Source organism: Crocodylus siamensis, chromosome 4 (assembly GCF_052110815.1).
Source record: "Crocodylus siamensis isolate JL-2025a chromosome 4, ASM5211081v1, whole genome shotgun sequence".
NCBI classification, from domain to species: domain Eukaryota; kingdom Metazoa; phylum Chordata; order Crocodylia; family Crocodylidae; genus Crocodylus; species Crocodylus siamensis.
Window position 1 is genome coordinate 116,965,820 of NC_143398.1, and position 22,865 is coordinate 116,988,684.

Genomic DNA, 22,865 nt, shown 5'->3' on the forward strand with positions numbered 1-22,865 from the left:
CACACACAATTTTGCCGTTGGAAGTGACATGGTAACTAATCTACATCTCCCTCAGAGTCCAAAAGTCTAGACAGATAATCTCAAAAAGAAAGAATGCTGCATTTCATCTTAAAATCTACAATTAGGGGCTACAAAAACTATGTTTTTAACTTTAACAAGGGAGAGCAGCTTAAAATTAATACAATACAGTGCAAAAGGAAAAAGGAAGCAAGATTATTAAAATGCTACATTCACAAGCGTTTTCTGGTAAATCCAGCACCTGGCAGTTGATTTAACAAGAGAATGGAAGCTATTTAAAAAAATCCAATCTAGCACTCTGATCTGGGCCAAATATCATCAAAGCCACTGCAGGAGCAGCCTAACAATTTAATGGCAGCAGCAGGCAAACAAATTATTTACACTCTAGCTAAGTAGCCCTTCCCTTTGAGAGACTCATTTTGATTTGATCTCTCTGGATCTCTGTGACAGAAGGAATTGCCTGTACAGACAACCCAAAGCTATTCAAGAAGTCTCCTCTTCTGCATCTTATAAACCAGTGCAGGTCAACCTTTTCAGCAGACGTGCCACAAACTAAGCCTATGCCCACCTCCAGTGCCACTCTGATCCCTTCCTCTGCTTTCTACTCCCTATTTAATCTGTAACATGCCACAGATTGGCTACCCTTGTTATAAATTAACACATTTGTACTCTAACCCAACCTGCCTTTTTTTCTTGGTAACTCAACAAGGTACAGTTTCATTGTGAGAAACACCTCCAGGTTGTAGAAAGCAGGAGGGCAGACATATCCTTTATGTGCTTGTTCATATTTTTTGCAGAACTGAGATTTGCTTTGCCACTGTCCTTTAAACAAACTCTTTCTTTTAATGGAGCTGAACTAGTCATTCACATGTAACACTCTGTCCTCTATATATCAGGATATTTGGAAAGCTGTCAGTCCAAGCAAAAGGAATGGGAATGTTTTGGTTTTTTTGTGCATGCTTCACAGCAACTTTGATAAAATCACTGTAGGGACAATTTTGAGACTGTGTGCCTAGATATATAGGTCAATATTTAATCATTTAAAATTACAAGTCAGCTTTTCAGAGAGGCTGAATATCAACAACTTCTCTGGATTAAATTGGTGACACACTTCACTCTTGCATCCCAACAGACCATGCACACACACACAGACTTATATAGTGATGCCCAATCATCTGGCCCTTCAGACTGGATAAGCAGTTTCTGGTCAGTCTGCAAGATGATCCAGTCAATGGGCACAATCCTGGCACACAGGGTTGGCACAGCTGGGCCCCAATCCCAGGGCGTGCAGCTTGGAAATTTTGCAGTGGAGGAGGAATGGCAGTGTTAATTGCCACTGCTCCTCCACTGCCAAATTCCCAGACACCTGGGAAATTGCACAAGTCAGATGTGATCCTAATTAAGTATAATTTTTTTTGCAGCACATGCTGTGGCACACCTTTTTGAGGATCAATGGGTTAGCACACATACTGCCCCATAACTCCCAGGCCCTCCAGCAGTAGACTTACAGAAGTACCTCCCTTTACTCTAGCCAAAATGTGCGTGCACGTAGGGACCAGCCCTGGAATCTTGTAGTCAGAGTGCTCCGGTACCATGTGACAAGGTCTATGTCCAGGTCTAAGTTTCCTACTTTGTCACTTTCATAGTCATTGACCACAAAGCTTTCTTTGTGCAATTTTGAAAAATGCTTGTAGACAGCAAATTCATGATGGCAGGACAAACATGTCTTAAACCACAGTCAAAAAGCTAAAGCAAACATGAAACTAAAGTCAAATGAGAATAATTGTCTACGAATTTTGTTATTGGAGGCAGCTGCACTTTAGTCATCAAACCTAGCTCCCTGTTGTAGCTAGCAATCATAGCATGTAAACCTACTCCTGTATTTAGCCATTTCCCTCCTAACATCATTCAGGTTTTGGGTTTTTTTTGTTTTGACCAGCTGTTTATTGAAAGGCTGAAGTAAAATATCGCTTTTCAAGTTGTGTCAACCCAAATCAAATCCTATTGCTTTGTCATGCTTTGTCAAGCTGAACTGAAACATTTTGTTTTGACTCAGTTGAGCTTTAATCCACGTACCTGAGCTGCACCCACCAGTACGAAGCTGATGCCAGAGCCTGGAGCAGCTGTTTGCAGCCTCCAAGCTGCAGCAGGCTCGGGCTCTGGGTTGCCAGCCTGAGTTCCATTGCTGCCTTTCTAACTGACTTCCTGCAAGTGCGAGCCAAGTATCTATACTCCTCCTTGGTGGCTACCCGCTCCTTCCACAGTTTGTATGCCTCTTTTCTTCCCTCGGCTTTGCTGGATTTCCCTGTTCAGCCAAGAGGATTTCTTGGCCCTTTTACCCCCTTTTATGTGCAATGGGATTGTCCCCTTCTGTGCCCAAATGATTGTTCCCTTGAGAAATGAGCACCTTTCCTGGACTCCCATCTCACCAACGCTCGTGTCCTTCAGTGCCTCGCTTACTAACCTCCTTTCTGAAGTCTAGCACTTCTGCCCTACTGGTTATCTTCCCCACCTTTCACCAGATTGTGTATTCTAACAATTGGTGGTCCCTAAACCCTAGGTTACCTTGTATCTGCAGATTCCCTGTAGCAAACACCAAGTCCAGTACGGCATTCCCCTTAGTGGGACCGTATACCTCCTGTGTTAGGTGGAGGTCTGGCACGCAGGTTAAGAATCTATGTGAACAGTCAGATCTAGCTGACTGCTCCTCCCAGCAGATAGGCAGGTAGTTTAGGTCACCCATGACGACCATGTCCCTTGACTGTACGGCCTCTGAGAGCTGCCTTGAGAATTCCAGGTCTAGCTCATCCTCCTGGTGTGGCAGTCTGTAATAGACCCCCACTACCAAGTCCCTTTTCCCCCTAGCCCCCTTGTATTCTGACCCACAGTACCTCTATTTGCCGTTCTAGTGATCCCATCTTGATTATAGAGAATGTGCATTTTTCCTTAACATAGGCAGCAACACCGCCCCGTACTCCTTTTCTCTACTGTTGCACCCATACGGCCTATAGCCCTCAATGCCTACTGCCCAATTGTGGGTAGCGTCCCACCAGGTTTCAGGTTCTGCAGCAGTAACACAAAATACTAAATATCAAACCATACAATTTTAATTCTTACAAGCAATAAAGAGGTTAATGCTCAGCATTTTGCTATAAAATTTCATTTCCTTTCTCCAAAGCTGCAGAAAGTCTCATTTTCATGAAGCTTAATTCAACCAGAAATGCCCTTTGTAACTAAAGTGAAGCAAAACAAAAGCATTATAAAGCCACCTGTCAACAAGCTGGAAACCAAGATTGCTGACCTGAGAAAGCAAGTTCAAAGTGACACTTGATACCAACCCTAAACTTTTGTTTTCTTAAATTCACATAAAAATGGGCACGAGTAACCCTGTTTAATATTAAACCTCCCTGATTAGGAAGTGTTGCTTACCTTCTGTTTCATCTAGGCCCTGTGACACACAAATAAAGTTCTTACAAGGCTGATTTGGAAATACTTGTGACTTCAGCTGTCATGTTTTTTGTTTTTTTAAAGAAAACTAAAGACGGATTTCTATGTTCATCAGAAATTTCAGATTATAATGAATTAATAATTTTCACAGCCATAATCTCTACTAATCCCTTAAAAAGTTTCAATGTACTTAAACTGCATGTATGCAAATAGCATTAAAGACAAACCATCTGGAAAGTAGCATAACCCATTCTAGGTGCAATTAAGGTAACTGGATGGTAAATGCCTTGCATCAGGAGTCAGAGAGTGCCACATACAATTATGTTAATATACAGGCAATCACCAGAAACTGTTGTCTCACCATAAAAGTTACATGGCTGTGACAGTGAGAATCACCTTGAACTCAGACCTTTATCTTTTTTGCACAAACCACTTCGACCACTAAGCTTCAGAGTTGCTTTATGAACAAAAATGACTAATAGCTGCATCTTAACCTTTGAAACCTTCTCCATTTTATGGGAATCTCATAAATTGTTTTGTCCAGCATAACACTACATCTTTCTCCAGCAGAAAATATAGTACTCTGAAAAGTCTGTATGTGCAGAGGGGAAGTTTCTTACCAGGCATTGTATTTTTCCTGTATTGTGCTATCTCCTGTTGGTTAGAAGAGGACAATATGCAAGAATATCCAAGTCTTAAAGTAATGAAAACAAAGATAGAGGGCATCTATACACAAGCTATGAGATGAAAGATGCTTTAATTAGAGCAGCTCTAAGAGCCGCTTTAATTAAAACATTTGCAGCGTCACAGGTATTCAGCAAGATGGCGGTGGGGTTGCTTTAACTAAAGTTCATTTGACAAGCCTTGGTTAAAGTGCCTCCGCAAGCACTTTGAAGCCTGGGGATGACGAATACATGAGATACAGAGGTTGCTGGAGCATGCTAAATAGCATGTGTTGGAACAGAGGCCCGTCACCTGAATGGGTGCCCATAAAGACCCTGAAAATAGGATGTATGGGGCAGAAGGAGGAAGATCCTAGAGACACAAAGAATAAAGGAGGTTTATATATATTATTTTCCCCTGAAAAAAGGTTGAGCGCAAAACACAAAGCAGCTTCACTTTCATTAATTCTAGAAAGAGTAGAGGCCCATGATTCAGAGGTGGCTCTTCCAACTTCTCTTGCAAACCACTATTCCTATTTTTGCCACACCAAACCTCCATTTCCTTCCTACTCTATATTTCACATGAGAAAATGCAGATTTGCATCTGGATCAGTACAACAACTTTAAAATTTAAGATGAATGACCCTCCAATAATTAGATTCTGTAGACAGAATTTGTTACAAATTGTTATAATTTTTCATGTACAGAAACTAATAATTGGAGGCTCATCTTAATTTTCTCCTCTTGCCTCAACACTGTGGCAGGGAGGCAAGTGGTAGGGCAGCAGAGTGTCCTGACCCCTGCACCTCTCCCCCATCACTTACCCCTTCTGCCACGTGCACTCCTGGCACTCTTTCCATGGTGGCTTCCTTCCTCACTACCTGCTCCCCCAGTACCTGTGCCCCCTGCTGCCTGGTCTCTGTGGTGCCTGCACCCTGCAGCAACTAGCCTTGGAAATGGGGTCAAAGCCAGATCTGGGGCCAGTGCTAGGCCTGCTACTCCCACAACTGCTGCTGCTGGCTCCAGAACCTGGCTTGCCTGGCATGTGTTCACAGGCCCCAGCCAGGGCAAATCCCGAACTGAGGGTAAGCAGCAAAGGGAGGGGAAGGGGCAAATGGGAGGACAGACAGAGCAGAGGGGTCAGGTGGTGAGGAAGTGACAGTGGTTATGGCTGCCAATTTTGAGTCCAGATCAGGCCCAGAGCTGCATCAGCATTGTGCCCACTTACCCCTCTCCTTATAATTGAATCCATGATAAAAGGCTCATGGGGGAGGGGAGCCTCATCTTAGATTCAAGTAAATACAGTATGTAGGAATGCTGGCTTTTGTAGGCAATGGTGAAATGCTGAGTAGGTTGGGGGAAAAAAATCTAAGTTTAAAGCTTTCTTTGGGATTAAAAAAGTAAGTTAGAGTTAAAAAACATAAAACTATTTTTTGCTTTGCGAACTAAAATTAAATAGAAGCATCTATTCAAATTTTAGAATGTTACCATGAACATGCTATTTTGTGAAATATTATTTCAACTTCAACACTCCATTTTTTTAGATCAGAAAATGCAAGTCAAATGCTAACTGCTTATAATCAGGAGTATATATATCCTTCTTTCAAAATGAGCAAAATAACCATCACTTCAGTGCAGAGCATTTCATAAGGTCAACAACTAAAGGAAGAAGTCTCTTAACTGTGATTCAGAAGTCAGCTGCTTCCAATTGAGCTCTCATTTCCTGGAAGCCTCCTGCACTTGGATGGTTGCTACTTATTTACCCTTTCCATGAGCCTGACACTGGTTTGCTTTACTAAAATGAAAAAAGAACGAACAAACGAACGAACAAACAAACAGCTTGCTAAAGTAATATTTATAAAAGGGCCCAAAACTACATCCTTGGGATATTATAACTAAAACCAACAGAACAATAGTTTGGATCAACAGGATTCAAACTCAGCAAGTGTCAACATTCTCTCCAAATTATACAAGGCGTGTACAGACACACGCATGCGCTTACTTAACCTCCATACAATTTTAAAGTCTTTTTCCCCTCTCATCAGACTCGTGTGTTGAGGGATATGCAAGGAAGGAACAACGTGGCATGTTGATTTAAACAGTAGGCTGAAAATAAAAAGAGCTGAGACCCAGTTCTTTCTAGATCATGTGGCCTTCACCTGCCCATTTTCATTCTGAGGACTTCCATTTGAAAGCAAGAAAATAAAAGAAAAACAAACTTCAAGGACAGCTTTACCTGCCTTGAGTTCAAAAGCGGGCATATATAACTAAAAACAGTAAAATTCCTAACCTCACTCTTAAGCTACTAAATACTCAGCACTTTTGGAAATATGGCAGTTTTCATAAATTCATAAATATTTATCTAGGAAGTATTTTAAATTTGGTCATTTAAAAATCTTGACTGCCAAATTCTGTGAATATGCATGCGCATATACTGACTAAAATAAGTGTCTGCAAGGTAGCCCAGACTATAGAGCAATTCAGTAAACAAAAAACACTAACCAAATGCAAACAGACTTATCTGGTACCAAGATGGGAAAAGATCATATTCTATAGTCAATGCAGCTACACTAGCAAATTCAATGTTTTTTGGGACAGAATTTGCCAATTCATTGAAATCAAAGCATTCTGTTGAGACATGCCAGTTTTGACCAAAAAACCCAGGCAGACTTCCAAGAGAAACTTGCCTGGGGTCTAACCAGCTTATCAGGGGTTCCAGCTGGGGCCCCCGATTTCCAGTGGAGCTGAGAAGAGAACAGCAAGTCCACCTTGCACAGAATTCGACATTTGTGGAACAAAACTAGTGTCCTAAATCTCAAAATTCCCTGTGAAAACAAATCACTGCTCTCCTCCCAGTTTTAAATAAAAGGCTTTAAAAAAAAAAAAAAGAGTAAAATAGGACCAAACCTATTTATTCACTATGGTTTCTGTTTCCCAATCAACAGAGATCAGAGTCCACTTTCTGAACATGACCTTTTTAGTAAATGCAGAAGTGCTTTTGGTGATTTAAATATCGCGTATAAAATAACTATCTACACTCTTCATAAAAATATATCTACCCTTCTGTAAACGTAAAGAAAGGATTGAGTCAGCCCTTCAACATAGTCATTTGACTTTGTGCAGGGGCTTGCCTCATCTTGCTACATGGTGCTGCTCCATCCAAGAGGTATATGCCATACCAAGTCACTGCATGCCAGCATCCCTTCAGAACCAGTTCAAATCATCTGAAAAAACCAAGTAGAATAATAGACATTTTCCAAAAAACAGAAAATAAGATGAGTGAAGGACATATGAACAACTGATTTTCTATGAGGTCCTGAACTGTGAAAACTTCTTGCATTTATGTAGGGCTATTCTGGAGGGTCAAAGGAGGCTTTTACATCAGGGTCCTTATAAATTAGATTGAAAGATAAGGACCTAAATTGAATAAAACCTTCTTACACAGTTAATGTAACAAAAAAGACCTTATCTACCCGGTCTCTAAATTATAAAATTAGAGTTGTAAGGTATGTATATTGTTATACATTTTCTGTTTACAACTGATGTGATCCAAGAAGGATCATTTTCCTGTACTCTGCAGGTATATTAGATAAGCTCCAAACTCTTACTCTTTCAAATAAAGAAATCTCTGTTTCACACAAAGCCTCCATTCAATATTCCTGTTTTTATAACAGCAATAAAAATATTAGTGCCCTTGATAATTTGCTCACATATGCCAATAAAAGCACACTGGATTCATTCCAACATTCACACAGCAACACTTAAAAAAACTAAAAAAAGAGTTATGAAATCCTACTTTCATGTGCACTCCTAGTTCTTCTGTTTTCATTAAAAAAAGGCTTTATACTCATGCATAGGGCAACCTACATAGGAAGATATAAAAAGCGGGGTTGTTAATGGACCCTTCTTTGATAGCGAACTTGAAAAGTTTCAACAAACTAGATTTATAGCATTTTAAGCCCATGGTTTCCTGAACTGTGAAGATGAAGGCTAAGAAAATGGCGCTTTATCCCCATTTTACACATGAAGAAGTAAGGCACAAAGACATTAAAAGGCAACATCCACACTGGTAAACAGCTACCTAAATAAAAGTTTAAGAAGAGACGGATGAGAATACAGGCAGGAAGGCACCAATTTTAGTTGTTTGAACATAAACCTTTAGTTATAACTTGAAACAGCAATACTGTGAGAAGGAATTTGAAGACCTCCTCCAATACTAAATATTGTTTGTCTGGCTTTACTGGGGAAATCAACATATGGATCTGCCCTTCAAAAAGTATCTTTTTTCCTGAAGACTTTAACGTGGTCCATTACTGTAGTGTGAAACAGGTATCTGCACAAAACAAAATAAACAGTCACAACAGACACTGAACAAATGCTGCATGCAGAGACTTACACTTTCAGGAAATATCACTTACCTAAAACTAAAATAAATAAATAAATAATTCTATAGCCTTCACCCAATAAGTAGTGATATGGGCTTATAAAAATATCTTGTTCCTCAGCCCAACTTTGCAGAGAACGCTTGTGCTTAGCAAAATTCCAAACTTCTTTTGTAGCTTAATGCACCTATCAGCACTGCGCTAGGTTTAAAGGGCAAAAATTCATAACACCCTTTTGAATGTTTTTTCTAACTAAGCAATCAAAACTAAGCAAATGTCAGCCTTCATTTTTCCCCTCAGGAACCTGAAAAATATGTTAGAAGGGGAAAGAAAAAAATCACATTTTTGTATTGCCCATCATTAGCCAAATGTTTTTCTAACCCTGTCCCCTTCAACTTATATAACCTCTTGCCCTTCTTCCACAAATTGTTTTATTCCACTTGACACTTTTCTCCTCCTTTTTCCTTAGTCTGCACACTTACAACAACCTTTCTGAAAGCCAAGTTATACTCCAGGAAAAAGAAAGACAACTGCACACCCTTCAAGCTTCTATGTACTGTTAAAAGCCTTACCTAGAGTAGTCATTCAGTATATTCCATAGATCCTCATAAGATCCTTCCTCTCCCTTTTTACATACTGGGATATACAGTGAAACATTTAACCATCAATACTGGAAATACTGCATTTGAGATTGGTTTTAGAATTTATTGAAATGCATACAGCAAGGCTATTATTTCAAGCTCTACAAACTCAAAAAGACATCACTGCACCAATAACATTACGAAGGTTCTCTTCAAAGTCAAGATAGCTGGAGTTTTAAGGGGTTTTCCTCTTTATGAAATCAGAAACTCTGAAGAAAAACTGAGATGGTGGTATCTATCTATTCCCTCTCAGGTAGCTGTTACTATACACACTTGTCTTCACTGAAAAAGCTAGCTCAAGTGCATCCACTTAAGTTATTCCATTTGACCAAGCCCACCTCAAGTGAGAGCAGACCCAGTGCAAAACAACTGCTCTACACGAATGAATTTGAATTGCTGCTCAGATTGATGGGATTAGCATTTAAAGCTTAAGGAACTGTGTCCAGTTTAGCCACAGCTGATACCTATATAATTAATGGTAAACATCAGCACCACCAGGTCATACACCACAATGACCAACTAATCTAGCCTTTTTGTTAAAGGTTAAACTTTCATTCACAAACAAACTTGATGAAAACCAGCAATACTCAGGCCTTTTCGAGGAGGTGGCATCATTCAGGTAAAACAATCTCTCAGCTGACAACTGTTGACAAAACACTGGTGCCAATGGCATCTAAAACCCAGTCTCGCCCACAATCAATCACATCTGCTGATGCAATATTTTACAGTTAGGACACACAATATTGGCAAAAACAGCCATATGTGTTGGTGCTTTAGATGTGCTGCTAAAGGTGGAATGGGATCTGATGTGTGATCCAATCACACTTCCTGCCATGCCATGCCACATGTTTATGGCAGGAGGCATGATTGTGGGATTGCAAATTAGATCCCATTACACCTTATTGCCAGTGCAGGGAGAGCCTGGGATTGTGATCAATTACTACAAATGTTCTGTGGAATAACTTTGTGTCTTATTCCTCCTTTTATCATGATCATGCACTTAATTGATTAAACATATGGCTGAGTGACAGTTTGTGATGTGATTAAGTGGTTAATCACATCTTAAGTGTAATGTATAGATAAGGCTTTAGTGACTGCAGATATATGCAATGGTAAATCAACAGAAGTTCAGCAGCAAGACTTTCTAGTATAGAAATAATCTGGCTCAAATTTAAAGCACCACTAGTTTAACCTAGAGATGTACGGGCATAGACAGGAGTCAAATATGGGGCAACATTTGAGTTATACCTTGAACAAACAGAACACATGCACCCTGTAAAATACTCATTTCAGTATTCAGACCTTGAAACTATTACCATCAGCCTGGAGTGATTTTTTCTTTGTTGGGTATACATAAAAAAAGCCATAATAGGACAGTTAGGTACTTGGTTCGCACTTCCAATCAGCAAGACTTGGATGCCTAAGCTGCAAGAACCTCGTTCCATATTCAAAGCTGAATCACTGTCTAGTTGTAATGGTAAACCTTTTCTCTGTTGCAATGCTGAACTTCTTTGCAATGGTCACAGAACCATAAGGCTCAAGTGGTGTTTAGTCATGTAATCACACAGCATGGATCCACCACCACACACAGTCAAATAACTTCCTCTGAAGCAGCCGTGCCAGTCCTGGTCATTCAGTTGGTACAGTAAATGCATTAGGCTGTTTAAGATGCACCGACTCTACTGTGTCCTTATTAAGAATTACTTCACCACCCCAAACAACTACATTTGAAGTGAGCCCCTTCCCTACAGATAACTGGTGACAATAGAAACATTCATCCCTGAATTGTGTAGGAGGCTGGTGGGAGAGAAGCAATTAATTAGGATGCTACATGGTGCAGGATGAATGAAGGGGTTACTGAATAATTCGCTGCCATGAATATCACTGTCAAACACCTCCTAGCCATAGGGGCTGGCACAATTAATATCCAGTCAGGCAGGCCAAACTAACCACCTTCATAATCTTTATTAAAGAGAACATAACATGGTCGGGAACCTAAAGACTGAAGCCAGAATTTATGAAAAGTATCTGTCAAAACAATTTGCTTTCTTTAGTTTTACTCAGATTTATGATTCAGTGTTGCTGAGTTAAGTCAGTATCAGCTGCTGCCAATATCTTAGGTAATATTAAGCTGATAGATACGTGATTGGGTTTTTTTTTCTTAAAAGAAGTAATAAAGGAATGAGATGATAGCTCTAACCAAGGGAGAGAGTCTTAGGACCACAGACATTAGAAATGTCAATGACATCCTACACCCAAAGGCAGAAAATGAGACAGGGAGGTTTAACTGCAGCAGAGTGGATTTCGATTACATTTCAGAAACCTTCTAACTTCAAGAACAATAGAAGAAGCTTCCCAGAAAAGTTGTGGAATATCTATTACTGGAAGTTTCAAGAAGGTGGGATAAGCATTTGTCTGTGGTGGTTTAGGGACAGCACATCTGCATCTGTACACGGGGTTCAACTGGATGACCTTTCAGGTCCCTTTCAATCCTATAATTCTATGATTGTAGCTTGCCCAGTTCAGCCCCTACATCTGAAGCAAGGCTGTTCGCTCTGTGGTAAGGCTTTTCTTCATTGCAATTTTCCCTGCTAGAGCATGGCCTCTTGGAATTTACACACAGTCAAACAATACAAAAGCATATTGCTGGAAGCAGCTCAATTTGATTGAGTTTATGCTCACACTCACTGTAATCCTTGTACCATGTTTGTTTGTTTTTTTAATAATTTTTCCATATCCTTTCCCTCACAAACCAGGAATGCACGCTGAATTCAAAGAATGGATCTACTAAGGCTACAAAGAGCATCTCTGCTACCACAGACCAGTGGTGTTCAATCTCCAGCCTGCAAAGCTATGCCATCCAGCCCATGGGTCTGGAAGTTTGTCAGCAGAGGAATTGCTCCCAGACCTACAGCAATTAATACCACCACCACTCCCCACTATCAAACTTTTGGACCCACAGGACCCACAGTCCAGATGACATGGCCCTGTCCACCAGATCTTACCAGGACATGGTCACTCAGTGTTAAGATGTGGGCTGAAGAGCTGAGCTGCCATGTGTGTCTAGTCTACAGAGACAAACCCATGCACAGGATCCAGCCCACAGGGCCTGGTGATGTTGAGCACTACTGCCATAGTCCCAGATTTCAAAACTGATTAATGATTTGGGATGCATATGGTTTTTGCATGCCCAGTTTAAGATACTACAAAAACAGGCTCAACTTTGACAAAGTAGAGAACACTCACTCTCTGCAAATCAAGTTCTTTTAAGAACAGGCTGGGTATCCAAAACATACTTCAAAATAATTAGTCACTTCAGAAAATGTAGACTCCCCCTCACCATGTTATCACATGGAGCTCAGTGACAGAAAATTCCTCTAGGTCTTCATAATCAGGTATGAACTGTAAAATGATATGCATCCAGCAGAAAACTCCATTTGCCTGCAAATATGGCAATTCTAACAGGTGTTCAGAATCTATTTAGTTAAAAATTCTAATTAGTCCTTACAGGTTTTCCTGCTGGCAATACTGATTGGCACACATGAAGGACTTTTATTCCCAATACTTCTTCCACATTTTAATTTTGCTTTGTAGACAGCTGTTCCTCATTTTGTACCCCTGCTTTTTCCCCCCAGTGAAAGGATACATTTGTTTATTTTGAATAAACTCACTTTCGTCAATTTACACCTCGTTTAGCAGGTTCATTCCTTTTGTCTCTATTAGTTTTGGCAAGTCTATCAATTCTAACTCTTAGCTTGTCAACTAGGGCTGTGTGAAGCTTCAGTCCCCAATTCAATTTTGTGGAGATTTGGCTTGATATGGTGGCTGAATCCCCGAATCTGAAACGAATCAGGAGACCCTTTAATCTCTCTGAATCGATTCAGAGAGATTTGGAAAGATTTGGAGATTTGGACAGATACAGCTTTAAATGTTTTTTCTACATATCTCGAGGTACCAGGCAGCTCATGAATGCTGTGATGCTGGGGCGGATGGAGTGTCCCACAGGAGCATGGGGGAGCTCCCCAGTGCACTTGGCAGTAGACCCAGAAGTGGACCAGAAGCACTTCCAGGTCCGCTGAGGAGCGTGACTGGCGCCTCCTGGGTCTTGGGGGGAGGGGGCAGCACCTGGGGTCCCCCTATTGCCAATCACCGAGCTGGTGGGGCACAGGGCACCCCCCTCGCGTGCTCCCCAGTGAACCCAATAGTACTTCTGGTCCACTTCTGGGTTCAGCGCCGAGCATGAGGGGAGGCCCCCCACACTCCTGTGGGCTGCTCCATGCACCCCAGCATCACAGCATTCAGGAGCCATGCCTGGTAACTCCAGGTATGTAGAAAAAACATTTAAAGCTGTCTCTATGGCCAAATCACTGATTCTCCAAATTGAATCTTCAAGTTCAGCTTTGACTAAATCAAAATCTGGGACAGTGATCTGAATCAATGAATCAAATCACTGTCCCTGACTTGGGCTGAAACTGAATCAAATATGGCCCACTTTGCACACTCCTATTGTCAACCCAATTCACAACCATACTAAGTCACTTTCAAAGTAGACTTTTATTATTTATTGTCCTTCATAATATGTATTATGGGGTGTTATATGTAACATGATGAAGTAACCCAAATACACTGCTGCACATTACATTTCCTTTGTCTGGTAAATTAACAGTTAATTTCAGCTTCCTTACCACTGTACTTTTAGTTTTACTATAGAAGCAGTGCAGCAAGGGTAGGGCTTCTTCAAAAGGAAATGAGATACTATTTCACTTGTTCCTGGAATAAAAATAAATAAAATATGTCATGTAACTTAACACTTCTCAAATATGAGACTATTTCTATTCAATGTTCTTTTACTACCCTACTTGCTGTGCTTTAGTATACTCTAGGGGCAAGTGAGATATGCAACACAGAAAACTGGCCACCAAGGATATGCAGCTGGTGCCAAAATGACCACAAATAATTTTCCACCACATACTTCCCAACCCCTTTAAACACAAATGAGGAATGGAAGAATTCTCTCACTCCAGCAAAATGACTCACATTATTGGCTAGGATTGATGGTGGCTGGAACTGTCAAAAAATGGTACTGCACAGAATGGAGGAAACGCATGCTTCAGGATTTTCATGTACTTACTTTTCTACATAATGAAAAGCCCTCACCGTATCTGAGATATTCTCAGGGCTTGAGACATTTCAGCAACATGCAGGAAGGTAAGGGAGGAATACTCAGGAAGTTAGGAGGAGAAACCTATAGTGGAATTAAAATCCATGTTGGACATGGGAATGGAAACAGATAGAGGGGTCAGGAATGGGAGCATGAATGAATGCAAAGGCATAATTAAAACGTCTTTTAAGTATGCAGTTTCCATTTCACTTTTGCGTGTAAGAGGCTGGGGAAAAAGAATTTCTTACACAGGATGCTATATTTTGCCTCCATCATCCTTTCTCTGTTTTTCTTTCAGCGATTCTTTTCTTTCCCTTGCTGTCAGGTCCTTCTATAAAATCGGAATTGTGAAAAATCAACTCCATTTCACTTCTTATATTGTTTCATTTTTTGAGTATTTATCGGTTCATGTAACCATGACATATACTTATTATTCACATCATAAATTTTAGGCCCTAAAATTCACACTGTAAACAAAAAACATCCATTATAAAATGCTAAAAGGGAAAACTTGAAATCATCAAAACTCTAGACTAGACACCCGAAGGCACTACTTCACAGTCAGGGCGGCTAGGATCTGGAACCGACTTCCAAGGGAAGTGGTGCTGGCTCCTGCCCTGGGGGTCTTTAAGAGGAGGCTTGACGTTTACCTGGCTGGGGTTATTTGATCCCAGTTTTCTCTCTTGCCCAGGGCAGGGAGTCGGACCTGATGATCTACAAGGTTCCTTCTGACCCTACTGCTATGAATCTAGTTAGGCCCAGGAGAAAACAATAATTATATTATAAGACTGCCTAGAAGGAAGAGGAAATGGGTGGACAAACTGCTGATACGGCAAAGGGGTGGGGCTGGTAAACAGAACAACTGTAGTTGTATACAGAAGAGAAGGAAGAGTTTGCTGTTAGCCACATTTGATTTGTTAGAATTTCTGGAAAGGGCATCTAATAAGTGTTTTCCATAACATTGGGTAGGCTTCCCTTTAAACCCCCCCCCCGAAAAAACCTTCATAGGACTGAATTTATTCAACAGTCACTTCCCTTCCAACTGCAGTCTTTACAAATCTACTTCTCAAAATAGCAAATAGACAGGCAGTACTTCTGGATGAGTTGTGGCCAAAAAGTTAAACAAAAAAGAACCCTGCCCAGGCCTAAATGAAGTGGCTGGAGGTTTCCAACACAGTAAAAACGTACTTTACACTAGCACAGCTTTAAAACATATGAGCATTCACAGAGCAAAGCCCTAAAAGATGGGTCCTCTCTCAGGAGACATATAGGGAGCAGGAAGATACTCAGATAGCTAACAGAAAGGTGATCTGCCAAGGAAAAAAAAACAAAAAACTATACTGTAAGAAAGTTTTGCCTCTGAAGACAGCTTAATCCAGTACCTCTTGCAGCTCCATCTCCATCTTCTCACTCCTACAGTAAACATAAAGACTAGAAACAGGCTGCAGGACCTGTAAGCAGTAGAGAAAGTCTGCCCATAAAACCTATTTATGGAGTGGGGGGGAACAAGGAATAGCATGGGCAACTGGTGCCTCCCAGGGGCACCAGCCATCATGGGTATCTCTGGGGGGGGGGGGGAGGGGGGATGTGCCTTACGAATCATCTATAAGGAATGGTATCAAACATTCAGGGAAAGATAATAGGAGAAGATACAAAGGAAAAACACTGACAGTGTACACCAGCAGTTCCAGTGGCTTCTTAATGCACACTGAGCTGAATACAGAGGCCAGCTGAAGACAGCATTACTGTCCTGATGAGGACAAAGCAATGCAGAGAGAAACAAAGACTGAACAACAGAACAAGCATGGAAGGAGGAGAAAAACAACTGGAAGACTGAAAAACACTTGGTGCATCTACATGTGCACTTCACTGTGGAGTAGATTAACTCTGGAGTAAAACATTACCATCCTACATGTGCACCAGCATTAGGGTGCAGTAAACTAATCAGCTCTGCTGTAAAATAGTACTGTCCCTGATGGTACTACCTTACTGTGGATTAAGTAACTGTACTGAAAGTCACATGTAGATGATGACAGGGGAAGGCTGGGGCACAAGGGTGCTAAATTGTGGGGGCTGCCTGCCACCTAACAACATGGCTCCGCACTCAGTTTCCCATCCAGCCCCTTTGCAGCCTAGGGCTGCTCTGCTGCAACTCAAATTGCTGCTGTCCTGGGCACACGCAGACGCTGCACACAGGAGCAGTTTTCTCTGGCCCAAATGGCTCCAGAATATATTGTGTTGCATTAATTGTGTGTATAGATGCACCCACTGCAACGAGGCAAAACAGCAAAGAGCAATTAGTAGATAGACATGGAGGGTAAATTATGTAGGAAGTCCAACAAAACTCACCTCTTATTTGTCACCCACTGGAGACGTTTCCTCAAGACAAGCCAATTCAGTCATCAATCAGCTGCAAAAAAGGAATTTAAAAAAACTAAAAATTAAGAAGAAAGGCAGCATTTTGCAAACACTGTTCCCATATACATGGAAAAGCTGCTGCAGCAGCGTTCAAAAGCCAGAGCACTGCTTCAGATGAAAAAGTCTGAAGGAATGATAACTTGGTCTGTCCAATATACAAGAACTCTTAAGGGGACTACTGCCTCAAAGAATGAAAGGGCAAGGAGCAGAAACTCAAAACTGAGTAAAGAAATGGTCTTCAGCAATAAAAAGAAAGAGGAGTAACAAGACAGTCAACTTCCTGACGGATGCCTGAGGTCCAACGTGTCAAGTATTCATTCTTCACTCTTTCAGCATTAAAATGGCCTCCACATTGATTTTGAAAATAATTCTTTCAAAACATAGTATTCTTAAGCCACATCCTTGCACTGAAATACAAAATGTTTATCCAAAATCAGGTTTTTCCTCCTATTGTATCTTGCTTTCATCTTATGCCTTCCTCTGCTTTGAATAAACTGTGTTTATTCGACTGTGTTGAATAAACCTTGTCTACAGCACATAATGAAAATTTGTCCCTGAACCTCATCAGTAACTCAGAATACTTTCCAAACTATTTTCTCACCACGAGTTTCCTGTGTGTGTCAACACACAGCCTCATGCTCCTTTGATTCCTAAAGGACCTCTGGCACCACTGACTGATGATGCCCTAAAGGATACCAGTCTTTGGGATGGTTTATCCCCAATACATACAGTCAAGGACAAGACATAAAATGAGAGCTGATGACAGAAAAAAAATGGAATGGTCAATATTATTGGAAGAAGAGTTTTTTTTACAAAGCAACAGAAAGGTAAACAAGGAATAAATCCATCACTGTGTTGATTTTAATAAGCTTTATATGCCTTAATTTTAAACAAATTTATCTTTATAAAACACTTAAACACCCATGAATGAAATATAACTTCCACTACTCCCCATCTCTTGCCTGCCACAACTTGCTGTTAACTATATAAAAGGGAAAGTTGCCTAAAGAAGCTGCCCAAATCACCGAAACTCTCTGAATCAATTTGGAGAGCTTCAAATCAATTTGGACCTTTTAATTGGTCTCCTGATTCAGTTCAGATTTGGAAATTCAGCCACCGAATTGGGTTGAATTTCCTCCAAATCAAATCAGCACCTGAAGCTTCACACAGCCCTAATACATTTCTCCCTCCCTCTCTCTCTCTCTCATACATAAATCCCTTTATGAAAGTACGTCCTTAATCCACAGAGTGATGGATCTCTAGGAAGTCTTAAGATAAGAGACAATAGGTTAAAGCAGGATTCATCCTAAGGGGTTCACTCTTAGTTGAGATCTATTTCTATTTATTCCAGTGGATCCTACAGCTTTTTCATTTTAATTACATTCTGTACTTTCAAGAACAGATTTTATCCATCAATGCACAGGTTTTTCTTCAAACAAGGAAAACCTACCTTTGGAGATCTACTCATGTTTCTTCCTCAAAAGGGAAAGCTACACTTTTTCAGAGAATATTCTGTGGCATTTGCAAAACCAGACTAATTACTGAACTCAACTTGTGTTGCTTATTCTTTGATTTTACCTATTGGAAAGAGCTCAAACCTCAGTATCTGAGCACCCAGGAACACCAAGATAAATTACAGAATAAAAACACTGCATAAGTAATATTCATACACACCTCAGGTTAGTTACGTAGCCATTTTTTGCCATCATTTGTATTTGCCTCTAACTACCTTGGTAAATAATTTATTTGACCACAGTACGCTGTCACTATTGAGTAGATCCCACCTCCACAACTGTACAGAACACTGATGTTTACAAATCATTCTGTTCACAGCTCCTATAATATTAGTCCTATCTGTTTTAAGGACTCTAATGTACAATGGAAAATACGAAAGAAGCGATCCTTCATTTATTATTGTAACTTTTCTCTTTTCACCTTATTCTATCTGCTGTGCCTACAAAACAAGCTCTTATGGAACAAGGAAACAGAAGCCTTGGTTCACACAATGAGGTTAGCTCAGAAAATGAATTAGAAGCCTGCAGTTTGTACAGGTAGATTATAAATTTTGAGAGAGGGAGGAGAAAAAGCAGCTCAATACAGTAGCAGCCTTTCTTGAATTCAATTTCTAATTCATAACTGAGGCTGACTGATGTGTTTGTTTTGTTTGGTTTTTTTTGCTAAAATATAAAGTATGTGTATATTTTTAAATACACACAGGAACTCATAGATAATACAATGAAAGAAGGAGTGTACGCTTATATAAAGATATAATTATTTATAGAAATAAATGGGGGTGGTTTTTAGGGTAAAAGTTTGTTCTTTTTCTTATTTGTTTTGTTTATTTATAACTAGAAACTTAGGGGGAGGGGACAAACTCAATTAGAAGCAAGCCATCTTGAGTCTGTAACTAAAGACTACCTGGGTTCACTACCAGGGTACTGCAAGAGAATGGTTTAATTATTTACAGTGCATTCCATGAAAGACTGTTTTCCAAGGTCATCTATTACGAAGTGTGAAGATAAAACATTAGCTCCCAATAGTATAAACGCCAGCACATGAACTCTATCAATTTGGGTTGTAAAGTAAAGGAGAATGCCGAAATGCACCTTTAAATAAACATGCAAGACTCAGAGAAGATTTCAGAACTAGGTTAGTAACAGGATAAATATTTTCACTTAAAACAAAGGGGAAGTACTTTATAAATAGGACATGGTATTTAAGTGGCATAACAGGAGATTACCACAAGAGCCTCAAAATGAAAATTGTAAAAATGTAAACAGATCGTGAACGAATCATTAAAATGGACTTTTTCACAAGCTACAGTTACTGCTAGCCTAATTTATGGGAGGGAAATTTAACATGCCAGTCCCTTTGCATGTGTAACAATTTCCATTTGCAAACAAAAAAAGAAGACTGCTAACAGTGTACAAGAGGTTACTTAAGCATTCACAACATGTTTAATTTGAGCCAATACAGCCAATACATGCATAGCCCTCCACTATGCCAGACTCCAACACTGAAGAACCAACTTTGATGGGAACTGGACATTTTTATAAAGGTTTTTTTTTTATTGTAGTGGCCACTAAAGACATATCAGAATAGGCATGACAGCACACAGATACATCCCAGAGCAGGTGAAGCGGACAAAAATCTGAGGTTCTAATGGAGCTAAGGTAGATGGGACTCCTTGCCTGACATGTAATTCATTGCTTGTTGCAAAGTACAATGGCAAATGCAATGCTGGCAAGGAAAAGTGGCAGTGGTGAGCACTCCCCCAGGGCTGTGGCAGGAAGAAGTAGTGGTGGTGGCAGCCAGGTCCTAGTGCACCCCATCAAGGGAATAATACTAGTGCAATCTTACTACTGCCATGGTTTAGATCACTCATACGCACAGAGTAATCTTCTGAGTGGTTTTTTTTTTTTTTTTTGCAGGTAGTCTCAATTTTTGGGTATCCAAAATTGATACCTACCAGAAAGGGTCTGATCTTCAAACAGAATCAAGTTGCTTCCTTCTGAATGTAAAGCTACCACATGACAAAAGCAGGCATTCCCAGAAAAAGCATAAAAAGCCACTAAGTTTATGTAAATCAAGTCAGTTTTGGGTATACCATTGATTTTGATCATTTCTAATTTCCATATTTATCATCCAAGTGCCAAAAGCACTATTAAAAAAAAAATCTCTCTCTGAAGAATGCTGCAACGTGACCACAAGAAGCTAAATTAATGTTCATTTTACCACAGAAAACCTTCTGTAGCAAGAGCATTTTCATAGAATGCTTACTGCCCCAGATGACTAAACAGTGTTGCATTTATGGCATGTAAGAGTAACAGTAATGAAACTAATGCTTGGTTACGGTTACAGGAAGGACAAAGAAGTTAGGCTATTCAATAACATAATCAGTTGAGTGTAAAATTGCTATGCACAACTGTGATATGTATATGTTACCATAGACTTGCTTTCACTTTGTTGAATAAAAAGCTATTACTATGTTGTTATTGCATTGTTTTCAAATGGAAACCAAAGAATATGAGCAACATACTAAGGTATTAAGGTAGCTAGAGTTACAGGCTTCTTAATCCCTGTTTATACCTTTATTTTCTCAGGTGCTGTTATGGCCTAACCAACAAATATTTTCCCTGTTGACCTGAGTTACAGCAAGAATAATTGCAGTACTCTTTTTCAAGAGGGCTTCTAAAAAGATTACAAACAAAATTCACCTAAGCGTGGGATCTGGAAATCCAGCGCATCAGAGCCCACTCAATTAATCAAGCTTGCTGGAGTACGAAAATTGACATGTTCATCAGCGTCACTGTGCTGACAAAAATCAAGATGGGGCGCTTTGAAATAAAACATGTCCGTTGGGCTTTAGTTCAAAGTATCCTGCCACCATTCTTTCAGCGCAGAGACGTGCAGCAATGCTGATACACGACCCACGAGCAACTTTTCATTAGTGCGGCTTGCTAATTAAAGCGCCTGGCACTGCATCTGTAAGTACATGTAAAAATGACCTAAGACTTGATCTACCCTGGCCAGGAAATTGATTTCCACTCTATACCCAGCTATATCAATCTTCACACCTACACAAAAACATTCACTGATCATAGTAATAACCACTGAACATAGCTTATTTCAGTTGATCCACTAGGGCTGCAGTCCAAGAAGCAAACTTGGAAGCTACTTTCCTTCTCACAGCCATTAAAGCAAAGAGCTCCATTCATGTGCCATATTAAATCTGGAGGAAGGGAGGAGTGAAAAGAAGACAGGCTGATAGGAACACAGGTGCCAGTTAGCAAACTAGTTCTATGATTTCAAGTAAAAAGTGAAGGCATTTTAAAAGATATGTAGACAGGGTCACTGGTGGGGCTGAAGGGGAAGCAGTGCAGCTCAGTTATCCAAGAAAAGGTGCCACTGGGTATATGGAAAGGGGAAAAAGTCCCAGAGCCCCTATAAATTAATTCAGTTTTGTTCCACTGAGGCCCCAATTCATGAATATACCTCTAGTCAGGACAGCACTGAAGTGGAGCTTAAGATCCCACCTGAACCAGGGCCACAATATTGAATTACAAATTGAATTCCCTTGTGTAAACTCAACCAGAGAATGAACATTTAAATATCTAAAACAGTGATTTTCAACCAGGGTACCAAGAAATCCTTTGAAGGCTGTCATAAGAAATATGAGCATATAAGCAAGATGCGAGGAGATAAGCAAATAAGGGCAGGTTCAGGTTCTTCCTGCCTAGTTCTTCCCCTACCCCCAAGGCCTGCCCCATCTGCAAAGAGGTAAGTCCTACAAGAAACTAGTTTTTTAAATGAAATGGTGCTCAATTCACAAAAGTTATGAAAGGGTGCCTCAAGTATGACAAGGGATGCCTCAAATCTAAGGAGGCTGAGAACGACTGATCTAATATGTATCCCACATCAGTGTCTATAAGCCTCCCATATGTACAATTTTTACACAGAGATGTGCATGCTGTATATGCTTTAGAGTCAGTGTTCCCCACTTCAGTAACACATCTACAATTTTACAACTTATATGCTTGTTGGCATCGTAATGTCAGCACAATTAATGCAAGTTCTACTGTCTCGCAGAGAAGAGAGTTGCTTACTATGTCAGTGGCTTATAGCTGTGCAACCAATGATGGGTAAAGCATCCAAAAGCATCACCAGGGCATTTGGTCTGCAGATTCTAACTATGATTTATGATGCTGTACATGACAGAAAAAGTCCAGCATAATTCCCCTATCTTGACTGGCATTTGCTCATAAAGTGAACATACTTGTTTTGCAGCCACTGGGTGTATCTACATGTGCTTTTACACCAGTTTAAATTTACTGTGCAGTAAGTGGGAATAGGCCAGAACCTACACATGCAGGAACTAAGGTGCATTAATGCAGTGTGTGGACAAACTGGAACTAACTTTAGTCCCAAGTCAGTCCATACATGCAGTGTTACTGTACAGTAAGGTGTCTACATGTGCATTACTGTGCAGTAACTAATCAGGAGTAAATTTAATACCTGCATCATGCAAATATCAAATTTACACTCAGGTAGGAGCAAGTCACCATATTTACCATGCAGTACGGGTGTGCACATGTAGATGCACACCCATACTGCGCAGTAATTTCAGTTACTGCAC

The 22,865-nt window shown here is 40.3% G+C and overlaps 1 protein-coding gene across 8 annotated transcripts in view; it reads right to left on the reverse strand.

The window, feature by feature from the left end:
* EPS8 (EGFR pathway substrate 8, signaling adaptor) overlaps positions 1-22,865 on the reverse strand; it is a 190,587-nt gene that overhangs the window by 85,510 nt on the left and 82,212 nt on the right. For 6 of the 8 annotated variants that reach the window (XM_090043539.1, XM_090043537.1, XM_090043536.1 and 3 more), the window contains one exon: positions 16,661-16,721. The exons of the other annotated variants lie outside the window; for them this stretch is intronic. The gene's annotated coding sequence lies outside the window, so the exon portion shown is untranslated. The remainder of the gene's footprint in view (positions 1-16,660; positions 16,722-22,865) is intronic. 8 annotated transcript variants of the gene reach the window in all.